Here is a 14,953-nt window from a genome sequence, read left to right on the forward strand (position 1 = left end):
ATTAAATACATACTTACAAGATGTGATCAGTACATGAAGGAAAAATTTCTTGAAGGATCTATGGGACAAAGGACAAATATACATTCTATTTCTAGGAGGTCTCTAGGTCCCTGGAGAATTGAACTGACCCTTGTGTGAGTCTTGAAGATGTCTTTTGTCCTCTTAACTGAAGGCTTAAGCTGGAAGTAACCTAAGAAGTTTACTCCTTCTCTCCCCTTCAAACATTGGTTTGATCCCCCCAAACAGAACACTCTCATGGCATGAGGAATGCCCTTCTCCCCTGAAAGTCTGGTGTGAGCCTGGCCCCCTTCACAGGCTATATTTCCTTTACCTGAATCCAACATGGCCTTCCACAATCAAGCGCAGTTACTGACAACATGGCAGGGGAACAAAAAAGGGCTGCTTCTAGAAAAAGCCTTTTTCATGGCCCAATTTTATTTCCATTCCCTGTACTCATCACTCTGAAAATGTTATCACCTCTTCAGGCCAAGTGGCCTCAATAACATCAACCTGGTTTTCTTGAGATTCATAGCAGAGCTCCTTCTCTGTGAGGTTGGCAGTGCAGTAATTTTTTAAAAGCTTATTTTAAGGTATAGCCAGGGCTGAGAGCCATTGACCTAGGCAATAGTTCAAACCATTCTGACAGGTAATCAGTCTAGATCTTCCAAAGTCGGAAGGACCTCCTTTCCTATACTCAACCTGCCTTCTCAAAACACTCTGACTGAGAATTTGGGGGAATTGCTCTGTCTCCAAAATCCTCTCCTCAAGCACTAATCTTGACTCTCATCATCTCAACCAGTCTAAGCTCTCGTGTGGATGCAATGCATGGACGTTGTCCTCTGTTTAATAACGGGGTTCTCCACTGGCTGCATTCCCAATCAATAATCCTGCCCTTCTTCTCTAGAAGCCCCTCCCTTCACAAATAATGCACATCTAGGACAAGATGAAATCTCAGTTTCTGTTGGTAATCTATATAATTATATTACTCAGCTACCAAACCTACTCCTGTAAAAAAGACTTAAGAGATATTTTTTCTGAGCCAGAAAGGTGGGACCGTGACACTCCCTCACAGTTACAGCCTGGTTTTGGAAGGAGCCTTTATTTGCATGACAATGCCTCTGCAAATAATATTCCCACCTCCTTGCTGGGCCTTCCTTCTTGGCTGAGCAGGTACTCATCAGGAAACGAAATCTCATCTTCATTGAAGGAACTGGCAGTACCTTCTAAGTAGGCCAAAGAATTTGGAGCTTGTCTAACCAGAAATTCTTACCCACTCCCAAAAAATGCATATCCTGTTCATGCAAAGGATGATAATTAGCACCTGCTTCCACCACTGAACTCCTGTAGGATCTGGCATGTTGCTCTCATAGTTCCTCTGATCCGTCTTGGCCACTGCTCCCTAATGAACCACGTCAGTCACATGATGTGCCACCTAATCTACCAGAGAGGGTGTTGCAGGACTCCTTAGACCTAGGTGTGACTGCCCCAACAAAACCATTAGAGAGCAAGTAAGAAAGGATGTAGCTGGAACTTGGCCAGGGACTTAATTCAATTAACTTGACAGCCATGGATTCCTCCCCAGAAAAATTATAGTATCATAGAATACTGAACCTAGAGGAGACCTTAGAAATTACCTAATCCAGACGCTGTTTACATTTTGGGACTCACAGCCTCTCATTAGAATCTGCTGAAATCAACAGACCTTCTTCCCAGAAAAATGTGTGTACACAGCTTTTCATAAGACTTCAGGAGGATGGATCACAAACTCCATGGACTGGGCCCAGGAGCCCCTGTTGAAGAACCTCATACACTCTAAACCCTCCCCAGCTCCAACACACACATTTTATAGATGAGGACACTGCGGCCCAGAGAAGCATGCGATTACCCAAAGGAGTCACAATTTAGTGGCAGAGACACAAGCTCCAACATCCTGATTCTAGTCCCAAAGGACTTACCCAAAACCACTGTTCTGACATTTCCTTAGAAAATGTGTTGGAACTGACTTTTTCTGAGACCGCTGTCCTTTATCTGCAGATTCCTGTTCATGGACTTTCCTGTCTGCAGGCTGTGTTCAACTGGCAAGATGGGCAACCATTTCCCTTTGATTGGGCAGCCTCTTTCTCAGGAGTAACAACTTAACCTACTCAAAATATTTCTAAGCATAAAGCCTTGGGGTTGGAGAGCTTTAGAGCGCCATGTCTTCACTAGAGCACCACCTGGTGGAGCATTGCAATAAGTCCTGCCTAAGCAAGGGGCAGATAGCTACGATGCAGCGAGCAGCATTTACCATTTCTTCCAAATTTGACGCCAAGAGAGCAGTTTTATCCATATTTTTTGCCTAACAGTTCTTTGAAATATCATCAACTAAAATCAGATTCACAGATTAAGTGATCACTCCAAAAAATCAAGTTTTTATTTCCTAGCTCTTTATATTAAGTTGATACTCTCGTCCTCCCTTTTAACAGCAGATAAATCCAAATGCAATGGTAAAAAGTTTTTCTCTTGGAATAATAATTGCCAACCAAATTTGGCAAATAGAAATAACATCAAGTTGGTGGGTTTTTCTTACATTGCCTCATTATCTAAAGGTACTGGGATCCTGTTTCTATCTCTGCCATCTAGGGGCTGCCTAATCTTGGGTAAATCATTTAATTGCTCTCATCTGTGACACAGAGATAATCTGAGGCAATGACCGCATTACTTACTAGCTACATGACTTGGACACATCATCACTTAACTTCCTGTGCCTCAATTTCCTCTTCCCTAAAATAAGGAAGACAATAATGTCACTCATCTCTTAAGGTTGTTGTAAGGATTTAATTATATATATAGTTCAGTTTTATGACATTTTATGTCTAATGGCATGAGATGAACTTTGTAGAACGAGCTTATCACAGTAACTGAGACATCTGAAGTGACCAACACGTTTTCCCAAAGACACTGGTTGTTGGGGAATTATATGAGATTATATGTGTCAAGCCTTCAGTATGGTACCAGCTTCATAGTACATACTTAATAGCTTTTGTTTATTGATTCAGTGGAAATTCCTTAATGGTTAGAACATAACCTCACAGACTGAAAGATCACATATGAAACTCGCATAATATTAACACCTAGAAAAATCAGATGTTAGTGAAGGAAGGGAACAAAGAGACTATCAACTTCTCTTTCTTTATAGATGGTGACTCTGAGGCTCAGAGGTGTTAAAGGATCACTCAAGGACACACAGCTAGGACAGGTAGACCAGAACAAAAATCCAGGATCCAAGCTTTTAGTTCTGTCTTGTAGCAAGACAATCAAATGAGAAAAAAAGAAAACACTTTGAGGAGTTAATTGCACAGTATAAGGCTTCTTAATAGTCCATTTAAATGGGTCTCTCAACTTCAAACACTGGGCACGATGTCTCAGGCTTCACACATGGGCTGAAAGGACCAAATACCCAAAGCCCCAACCTCACTGGCCATCAGTCACCTCTTCTATCCCAGGACCAATACTCACCTCTGTGTGTGGTCAGACCTATCTGCCCTGGCAGCATCTGGGCTCCAGGATACATGGCAATTCCCACCTGAGGGCTGGGACCACTTCAGTGACTGGAAGCTTCACACTCCTGAGATTGGAACAGCAGCGGACAGGGCACCAAGCCTGGCACCGACAGCATGAATGGAGGAAGACTTGCCAGGAAGTTTAAGTGTCAGGGCCCTCACTCCTAAGGCCTCTTCAACCTCTGGAGTAGATCTCAAAAATGGTTCCTACTATCTTTTGCTTTCGCAAATTTTTCAAAAGAAAAAATAGACTAATCATAATCAATTAAGACTGCTATCTCTTTCTACTCCAACTTCCGCTCCATCACACTTCCCTTTGTGTTAGATGATGCTGAGTGGGTGTGAGTGTTTTGATGATCTGCATAAGGGAAAGTTGAATGGGGATATATTTAGTTTTCATTTTAGCAAGAAATAGTTAAGCGATTCACAGTTACTTGTATAATGTACAATATGTTACTGTTTTCCACCCCAGCATAGGAATGGTCCCCTGAAATACTCCCATTGCCCACTATGTAAACTTGTCCAGTGTCATGACAAAAAAGTACAGGATCTAGGTCACATGATAGCATCCTATGGTGTATAGTACTTGGCACAGGAGCGATATGGGCAGTGGAGCAGAAATAGGGCTTGAATGGAGGGAGCCAGAAGCTAGTCTGTAACTTGTGAAGTCCTAAGTGGAGGACACCATTCTCCGTGAGAATCCACCAAAAGTGCAGGAAGACAAGTTCTTTCCTATCAGAACACAATGTTTTCCAGCATATACAATGACAAATGCACCTATATAATTTTTTCTTCTTTTTTGATGGGAAACAATGAAACAGAATTTATCAGAATTCCTGTGTTTGTAGGGCACAAACTTGGTGCAGTACTAAAAAGCATGGATTTATCTGTGGGTGAAGTGGCACGTTCTACGGATTTCATCGAAAACAAAACATAAATTTTGATCAACCTAAAGATTAAATTATCTTTCTGTTCTCTATAGGAAAAAATATTACCAAATCCACTGCCATATGAAAAAGGAATAAAGAGAATGCAGCCAAATGTGTAGGGGAAAAAAGTGTAAAGCAGTTAATTAAAAACCATTGTATTATTTTTTGTGACTGTATGATGTTTGAGGTATTTTCAGCTTTCTAAAATTTGTAATTTCTGGGATCCAGTTTTTATTTTAAATAAACATTTACTTTATAACTCTTTTTGTAATCATTTCTTCCCTCCCACCCCCCGGCCCCTGAAAAAGACAGTATATGAACTTCAGTTCCACAAAATCTGTATCTGTACACTGGGTGGGGGCAAAGAGAAAGAGAGAGAGCAGGAGGGAAACGGAGGAGGGGCAGACAAAGAAGGACAGAGACAGAAGGAAAGGAAAAAACCCACAAGGATGAGAGTCAGTTTTGATGGGATCAACCAGTTCAAACGTGCCTTAACCTCTGAGTACGTCTCTTATCCCCCAGAAGACGAACGACCATTTACTTTTTCCCTGTCTCGTCTTTACATTTGATTTTCCCTAGAAGGAAAGGCAGAGAATTCTGGCTGCGAGTTTGTTTTGCCAATTTGTGCCTGGACACTTGAAGACATTGAATAACATCCATTTTCTTTGGCCCATGGGCTGGATAGTCCATCAGTTACTCTACTGCAGGCATTTTCTTTGATTGATTTTCTCAGGGGTAAACACCCCAAGGTTAGAGAATGTCCCCATTGCCAGGCAAGAGTCAATAGGATTACAAGGCATTCCATGAGGAGAGCTGCAGCAGGACAAAGGAGATTAAGCTGGCAAACTAACACACAGGCCTTCAAAACTATGGTTCTATAGAATATTAAGAAAAACACATAGTGGCAATACCATGCCTCAGTTTCTACTATCTCTGGTAACATCAACCCATCTTTCAGATTTACTCTAAAGAATAATTTACTTAGTGTCATTTTATTGAACTATAAAACGTACCCTCCTGAATTCTCCTGTGCTCTTTAAGACGTTATTTGGGTGGGAAAGCAGGATGTAGTTACATAATATAAGTGCGCACCCCCCACACTATTCTACTCTTACCAAGCAGAATTGTGTATCTGAAAGCACATGCCTACTGGGAAGAATTTTGCCTAAATCATAGTGGCTTCACCTGCTCCCTTATCTCAACTCAAATTTATCAACTAATTACGAAAAAAGAGAAAAGATACCTTGATTCTACAGTGGCTACAAGCCTGGAAACGGTGAACAGGCAATGAACGGTTTGTTGGTATTACAAGAAAACACATAAAAAGATAATATTGTCTCTCTCCTGACTTTATGGCATTAGTACTTTAGAGTACTGCAAGAAAACGGCCATTCTGCAGCTCAGCACTACAGCATGCAAAGTGTTAACACCACATGGCACTGGGCTGAGGGAAGATTGCAGAGTGTAAGATTTTCAGATATGAGCAATCACAGGGTAAAGACATAGGAAAGGAGAGAGGACCTGTCATCCTTTGGCCTGGTGCCAGGATCTAAGACAGTTGCCATATGGAACTCTGAACCCACTCAGCAAAACTCGGTGTTGTTCTGAAGTTCATTGGTTATGAAAGGGATGTCCCAGCTTGATGAGGGAAGGACAGGAAAGGCCTCCTCGGGGACTTCTTATTCCATGCCTGTGGTTTCTCTGGGAAGGACAGTTTCATGCCTCATTATCTTTCTTAGTCATGGCTCGCTTGATTGCAAGAAATAGAAATCCATTCAAACCAGCCAAAGCAATGGAGTAACATCCAGCAAAGAGAATGAACGAACTATGGCTGTACATAACTACTAGGCGAATTCCACAAGCGTAATGTTGAGCAAAAGATTCCAGAGACAAAACTGTTTGTACTTTGGGCTCCCATTTACATGAAAATGCAAAACTAATCTACAGTGTGACAACTCAGAGAAGGCCATTGCAGTTGTCCGAGTGGCTTGGACAAGAGTGGGAGCAACAGAGATGGAAACAAGTTGATCGTTCTAACAGTTCTCAAAAAACAGGTCGTGGGCCAGGAAGGCATTGCAAGAGCTGCTCCTTGCACCTTCACATTTCCTTCCTGAGCAAAAGTAGGAAGTGGGAGTGGTGCCAGGTAGCGCCTGCTGCTCCGGGGTGGAGAGTCTTTTTATCAGCACTAACTCCTGCCACTCCTGCCATCCCTGCCCCTTTCCTCTCGTTTGTCAATCAAGTTATGAGCTCTGAAAAAGCTGTTTTGTCTCATAGCCCACCAAATGCAGTGTTCTGTACTGAGGGAGTGGGGACCCTCAGAGAAACTCACAATCCAGTTAGAGACAAAAGAACACTAAAAAGACCACAATGGAAGCAAAATAATTAATAACTCCTCCTGATTAAGAAAGAATCAACCTGGGAAAGTTACACCATATTGAAGGAAATGAAGGACACACACTCAGAGAGAGATATAGACAAGTATGTATCAAGAATCTAGCAGGGATGTTAATAATTCATGAATATTTAATAAGTTTTCATGGTAAATATAAATCACTTACATAGCCACATCTGCTCTTCACACATGGCTTAGAACCAGCAAGGAAGCAAAAAAGTTTCCATGAAGGTGAACAATAGAAAAGATAAAGGGATCATGGAAGGGAGAGTGGGGAGGCAAGAGGGGTCTACCAGTTATGGAAGTACTTTGGTGGACCAGGCAGTGACTGAAAGTGAAAGGTACACCAATGATTTACACCATCTTTGCTATCAATTGCACGCACGCTCTGTTAACAGTCAACATTTGCACCAATGTGCCCTCCCACATATTATGGCCATAAATAGCTAGCTATATTTGGGTGGGGAATGGCAGGCCAGGGGTAAGGGTTGGAGGGTAGGGTTTACAACAGATTGTTAAATTGTGACTTGACCTTGGATAAGAAACTAGAGCAATGCTCTAGACCCATGCCTGTAACATTCCGCACCTGAACATCTTTTAAACCATTAGCAGAAAGAGGCTGGGGAATAAAGAGTGGACTCGGAGCAATAAAGGTTTTGTGGTAGACAGCAGAAATCTCAGAGCAACCAGAAAGTGTAAAGCTCAAGAATGAATGTAACAACCAGTACGCTGGGTCATTTGCTTGTTTGCTCTTAAATCTTTTCCTTGTCCTTCCTCTGCAAACTTCATTTCCTGGACTCTCTTGTCAACTAGCTTCTGGCTTGGTTTAGTCAACGAAAGGCACTGGGGAGACTGGAGAGCAGGAGGAAGGGGACGCCAGGGTGTATTTTCCCTTTTCTCTCAGTTTCAGCCAGGGTCTCTGACAGTGGCTGTCTCCTCCTTGGTTCCTCTCCTACCGTGAAGCCTCTGTTATCAACTAGCTCCTGTGTGTGGCTCTGATTCTTGGGCTCTGATGACTCCACTTCTTCCCTTCATTCTCCTGGTCCTACTAAGAGTAGTAGCAGCTTCAAGCTGTTGCTTCACTGGCCTTTGTTTGGTTTTCCAGTTCTTCCAACACAGTTTTAACTAGTTCCCCATAGTAAATTCCTTCTACTGGAATGTCTTGCATGGCCTCTGTGCTCATGACTGAACCATGTCTGACATAAGCAGAGAGCCCTTCTTCTGCCATATAATGTATGATTATCAGGCTATTTCCCCACGGGAATTTCCATCAGGAGGTACCGGAGAAAGGGGTCACAGAGAATGGATTAGAATTCTATAATAACTGTTTTCATATTTTTTTTAAAAGTTAGACAGTATCAGAAGACACATCAAAGATCATTGGGAAAAATGACAGAAGAGCTGGTGAGAGGACCAAGGGACTCTGGATCTCACTGCCCACAATGAGAAGAGGACAGACACCCTGTAACAAGCAACCTCTGCTGAACACCATCAGGTACCAAAGATGTATGGTTTCATAAGGGGTGTAAAAGCAAGTGGTACAGGGCCAAATAAACTGAACTGTGACTCTGAACACACTAGGCAGATGTTGTGAGAATAGAATGTCTCACCTGAGGGAACACAGGAGGATTACAGATAGCTTACAGGGCCTTTTCTTTAAAGTGGCCCAGGGAGGAAGGTTGAGAATTTGAAGGCACTTTTGGGAAGCTCTCCCAAACTGTAGAGTCACTCTCATGGATGCCATTGTAGCTGTTGCAGATGACAGAGGATTACCCAACCTGATTACAAATCCTCTGCTAAAGGGAGGAAGAGGCCAAAGATCAGGTCTAATAACTCCTTTTTTTGGGGTCAGTCTCAGACTGATCAGGCTGGTCCTACGCCTGTTTTCCCACAGATTCCTTCTTCACTCTTTCCTTGATCTGCTCTTTATCTTGGAAGGAGTGGGTTGATGCTATCAAGTTGAATTTTCCAGTATCCTACATCAGCTGGCTTCTAGATGGATTTAGCCATTACTAGGAGATTAGAGGGAGAGAGAAAGAAAAATCAGCGCATTTCTCCCCCTCCTTCTCAGCCTTGGGCAGCATCCCTGCCAATGGCTGCATCTTCCTGGTGGGCCCAGCTCTTTCTACGTAGCCTGCTGTGGTTCTGTCTTCCACTATGTGATCCCAATCCTTGGGTGCCAGTAAAACCACCTCTTCCCTCTGTCCTTCCAGCCTAGGGGTGGTAGACTCCAACTGTTGCTAATTTCTAGGTTGCCTCATTGCTCCTTGTTTGGCTTTTCCAGCTTCCATCACTTGTATAACTGATTTCTTGCACTGTATTCTTTATGTTTTAAATAATCAACTGGGTTCTGATCCCTAGTTAGACGCTGACTGATACCCTAGCCCTATTCAGATACTACACAGGCCAGAAAGAATTAAGACAAGCAAAGTGTTACTAGGCAACCATAGCTCTTGATGCCAGATCCAAAAAGCCAGGTTCATATACTTTCCCTGAGGTCAGCTGCATGGCTAATTCTCCTTCAGCCCTCCAAACCAGAAAGCATCAAAACAAGTTCTTAAAATATTTCACATTTGAGGGCTTTTTCTTCCCATCTGAGAACCCCAAACAGTTGCCTTGAAATGAATCTTTTATATCTTCTATTTTATGAGTAAGGGCATGGTGGAACTTCAAGGCTCAGAACATTTAGGCAACGGTAAGTCTATGTGGCCCACCAGGTCAGATTTTAATATTATTAGGCACTGACTTGAATTTTTAATTAATTCAAGCTTTAAAAATTTAATTTTTAAAATTAATATGCAGTAAAATTGACTTTTTTTCTTTTGGTATACAGTTCTATGAATTGTAACACATAGATAGATTAATGTAACCATCACCACAACCAGGATTCAGGAAAGTTTCATCAGCCCAGAAAACTGTCACGCTACCCCTCTGTAGTTACACTCTCCACCTACCCCTAATTTCTGGCAGCCGCTGATCTGTTCTTCCATCTCCATAGTTTTCCCTTTTGGATAATTTCATAGACATAGAATCATAACAATATGTGATCTTTAGAGACTGCTTTCTGTCACTCAGCAAAATGCCTTTGAGATACACTCACTTTGTTGCACATACACTAATTTGTTCCTTTTTATTACTGAATAGTATTCTATTTTAAGGATGTACCACAGTTTGTTTATCCATTCATTTGCTGAAGGATAGTTGGGTTGCTTATAGTTTGAGGCAATTATGAATAAAGCCATGATAAGTATTCACATACAGATATTTGTGTAAACATAAATTTTCATTCCTCTCAGGTAAACACCGAGGAGTATGAGGGCTGGGTCATGTCATAAGTGTACATTTAATTATAGAAGAAAATACCAAACTATCTTCTACACTTGCTGCACCATTTGCATCCCCACCAGCAATGCATGACAGTTGCGGTTGCTCCACATCTTCGTCAGCACCTGATATCGCCAGCATTTTTTTTTTAAATCTTGGCCATTCTAATAGGTATGTAGTAGTATCTCAGGACAGCTTTAATTTGCATTTCCCTAATGGCTAATAGTGTTAAGCATCTTTTCATGTGTTTATTTGCCATCCCTATATCCTCTGAAGTGTCTGTTCAAGTGTTTTGTCTATTGTTTTTTAATGCAGTATTTGTTTGGTGAGTTTTGAGAGTTCTTTCTAGATTCTGGAAACAAGTTCTTCGTCCAATATATGATTTGCATCTATTTTTCCAATCCATAGCTTTTTTCATTTTTGCAATGGTGTCTATTGAAGCAAAAAAGTTTTTGACAAAGTCCAATTTATTTTTTTCTTTGATGAACCGTGCTTATGGTTTCATGCTTAAAAATTCTCCGTCTACTTTGCTCCAGGTTGCAAAGATTTTCTCCTACGTTTTCTTCTAAAAGTTCATAGTTGACTAAGATATAAGAGTTTAGTAAAAATTACCAAAAGCACTCTGTGATAGTCAATTAGTTATATGGAATTATAATAAAGGTTATCATATATTTTAATTATTTTAACTTGTATGCTACATATCCCTTATAATAAATATGTGTGTGTGTGTATACATATTTTTTTGTTTTTTTCTGAATTGCTGGTTGTTAAACCTTTACCAGCACAGCACCGCCCCGAGAGCACCGCTGTAAGGTACACACTGGTGGCTTTAATTGCGGATTTTGCATTCTGACACACCTGCATACGAGGTGTTCTATCTGTACCATTTACTGGTTAACTTCATGAAAGTTACTTAAACTTTCTAGACCTCAGTTTAATTACATGTAAAATAGGTAAACGGGCAAAACACTGACTTTGCAAGGTTGTTTTGTAGATTACATCATCTAAGTTTTGTATAGCACTTAACACCATTCCTGGCCCACAATAAACTTTCAACAAGTGGTAATTCTTGTATATTGGACTATATTTCAAAACCTAATGTTCATAATGATCACACTAGATTATTTAAGAATGAACCTGTTTTGCTCCATATATTTTATTTAAAAAGATAAGAAAGTAAGCAATACGTTTTAGGTGGATTTTCATCCAAAGCGGTTCAATAAAAATTTAACTGTTTAGGCACTTTTAAAGGGACATTGTATACAGAAGTTGCCTAGAAATTCCCTTGTTTAATAATCACAAACTATTTCTATAGAGCTTTATGGCTCCCAAAGTGCGTTCAAACACACCAGCCTCATCAGGTCTCTGCGACCAGAAAATCCCTGGTGACCAGAAGCATTTCTGCAGCTGTCACCTGATTCAACCAGGAGCTCTTTTTATTTTATGGCAAAAGAGAAGCAGCTTTTCCTTGTCTTCAAAAATCAATTAAAGCTGCCCTAGGACTTTTTGACCTCAAGGGAACTGACCAGCCCAAGGGCGGTCTAAGGAAGTCCTCTGCTGTCCTTATTAACCTGTAACCAGAAGGCTGGTTGCTTTTCCTGTTTGCCAATTGTCTTGGTATCAGAACACTCCCTCCCCTCAGACACCCTCTGAGCTTCACTCTAAAATGGGAGCAAGATAACAGGAAGTGAGGAAAACTGGTTTGTGCTGTAGTCAACAGCACGGAGGTTAATGTGTCACTGAAGGAAGGTTCAGAAAGAACATCTAAGATAACACAGTCCTTCCCCATGGTTTAGAACAGTCCCAGTGCTTTTGTGCTAGTTATTCTTATGCAGAAATACTTTCCTAACAGTCCTGCTAAACGAATGCACAAATGTATACATCGGTTTGTATTTGTGTTTGTATTTGTATATATTTGTAAATGTATTCACAGCCACATTCATCCACATACATATAATGTGCAAGTATGTGTTAAAAAGTCATTTAATAACTAGTTTCTCTTGCAACAAAGCCAGAAGGATTCTCTATTTGATATGTGCGCTTACTAGAGTATACATTTAAAGAATCACTTTGCTTTTGGGCAATAAAGACTTAGCCAAGGTGTACTTTGCTTTTGCTTATACCAAGTGTCTAAGAAGAAACTAGATAAACCAGTGGATAATGTATATACTCTTTAGACATGATATAGTCAACCGACTTGTATGTGTAATAAGGAGGATGTGAATTAAGAAGAAAATGTTTTCTATTGGTCTTTGGAATATATTATGTGAGAAATTTCCTCGGCAATAAAGTGTCTGTCCTCATGGGCACCCTCCTCTGGTTGTGTAGTCTGTCATTGTCAATGCCCAGAATTGAACATAGACACCCACAAATGACTCAAGCAGTGCATGATACAATATGATCATAATCACTGGGACAATTTAGCTTTCATAAAGCAGACTAGAATTACATTAGCTTTTTAGATGGTTAAGAAATAATTGAATTTGTATACAACTAAAACTTTCATGGTTTACTATTGAAGCAAATCACCCCATCATTACTTAGGTAACTGAGATTTTGGTGCCAATGTTGGAGTTTCCATCTATTCTGATTTCATTTAACTTTGTTAATTTAAGTCTACTCCACTAGCCCACTGAAATCTTTTGAACCTCCATTCTATTAACATTAGCTATTTCTCTCAATTCTGTGCTTTAAAAGACATTGGTGTTTTAAAAGATGTCCATTGTTTTAGTCTGCTCAGAATCTCCTCCTGTTTTAATAACAAAATCTTTTTTTTTTTTTTTTGAGAACCATTCTTCTCTATTCTCTATCCAGGTAGTTAGGGTGGAGCTGAGCAAAGATCCTGGCTCCATGGGTGGGTATGTGATTTTGGCCTGGCTAATCAGAATATTCCATCACCCTGGCACTGTTACTGATTTAGGATTAGATCTGTGACTAAATCAGGCCATGAGAGTCCTCTCAGGGCTTCTGCTGGGAATTACTGTCCTCTGAAGTTGCTAACCTGACAGAACGTAAGAATGGAGTCATGTGGCCATCTTTAACATCATATGGAAAAGACTATATATCATGAAGCCAACAGAGAGTAAGCAGAGCCATGAGATGGTGAGAAAAAGACAATATTTTATCACATTAGTCAAGTTTCATAATCCAAGCTTGCTTATAGCCTCACTCCTGAAGTTTTCTGGATGAGTTTGTCACTTGCAACTAAAACAGTCAACTCTCCCCACCCCCACAAATGCCTTATTATCATGTTGAACTAGAAAAATGTCCAGCACTCTCTGTCCAGAGCTCAATTTTTGTTGAGGTTCAGTGATAGTTTGGATATTATTCTACCACCCATGAACATATTATCTGTCAGCTTCTATTTTTCTGTTTTGTTCTAAGGATACCTTGAGACTCTCCAAAGCATCTTGATGAAAGAATCACCTACATGATATTTACTAGTCCAAAAATACTTTTAAAAAATGAAAGAGGCAAGCAAGTCATGAATCCAATCTGTTTTTCAATTGTAGAAGACAATTGCCAATTTTTCATAGTTAAGAATTTTGTTTTCTTTCCAAAAAGCACACTGATTTCCTTTTAGAGAATGAACTATAACCCTCTGTGTCTGTAGCCTTGGCAGACAGGCAAACCTAGCTTCCTGCCTCAGACCATGATCGCCCAAGGGTCCAGATCCTCTCTTTATCTGCCTTTATAGGTCAAGGCGGCAGGCATTGACTAAGCTTAGCCAACTGAAGCTTCTCTCTCGATCCTTAGAATTCTTAGTTTACACCAGGATGAAGGCATGGTTGTGTGCTCTTTTGAATTAGGGAGCACAGATCAGACTTTCCCTTCTGTAAAATGGGCCTTCCAACCTTCTGTTGCCTACAAACTAACCAATACACAAATGATCACGACTTGTTTTTCTAAGAGCTCACCAATCTTCTGTTTAATAATCAAATCTGTAAATTTTTCCAGGAATTTCTTTGACTGATTGCTCTAACCTATCTTTTTCTCTCCTTAAAAATGTGTAGACATTTGATCTTTCCTGTAGAAAATCTCTTTCATGTAGGAACCTCTTTCATTATCCATGATTTCCCCAAGGCAGATGAGAGAGATTCTGCATACCACATACGGTTTTAATACCCCTGGATGGATTTCACTCAAAGATTTGAGTTTGTATAAAGAAATTTGATAATTTCTTCCTAGGTTCTTCTCTAACTTGACTTCGACTGACTTAGGTTAGTTTTCTAAACCCTTTTGACTTCAGAGGTTATTATTTTTGTCAAGAAAAAAAAGGAAAAAGAGGAGAAAGAAGAGTAGAAAGCTTAGCTGTTGCTCCAATCTGAAATAAAAGTTCTGCCTCAATCACAGTGAGTTCACCACTTATTTGTTGCTTAATCTTGAGCATGTTGGTTTAATCATGGTAAGGTTCAAGTTGTTAATCCATGAATTGGAGATAGTGAACTCTACTTTTCACAACTTCCTAAAGATATTGCATAGAGTAGAAATTCACTAAAGGTAAGTTTCTATTCTCCTGTCCTGCAAGAAATTTCTGCCCCTTTGTCCTTGCTACATACATAGTTCTGGAAGCCCTTCTCTTATATTTGGCTTTTCCTTCAAGACATAAGACATTCCGGGATTCAAGTTTCCCTTGTTTAAGCTTGGACCAGAAATATGTTATCTCCTTGGTGTTTGCTCTTAGTTGTGAGTTCTGATTTCAGTGAGGAGTTTCCTAAGAACTTGGACATAAGAGGAATAAGCTCGCCATTCATAGTCTATACTAT

This window comes from Equus przewalskii, chromosome 21 (assembly GCF_037783145.1).
Source record: "Equus przewalskii isolate Varuska chromosome 21, EquPr2, whole genome shotgun sequence".
Classification (NCBI taxonomy): domain Eukaryota; kingdom Metazoa; phylum Chordata; class Mammalia; order Perissodactyla; family Equidae; genus Equus; species Equus przewalskii.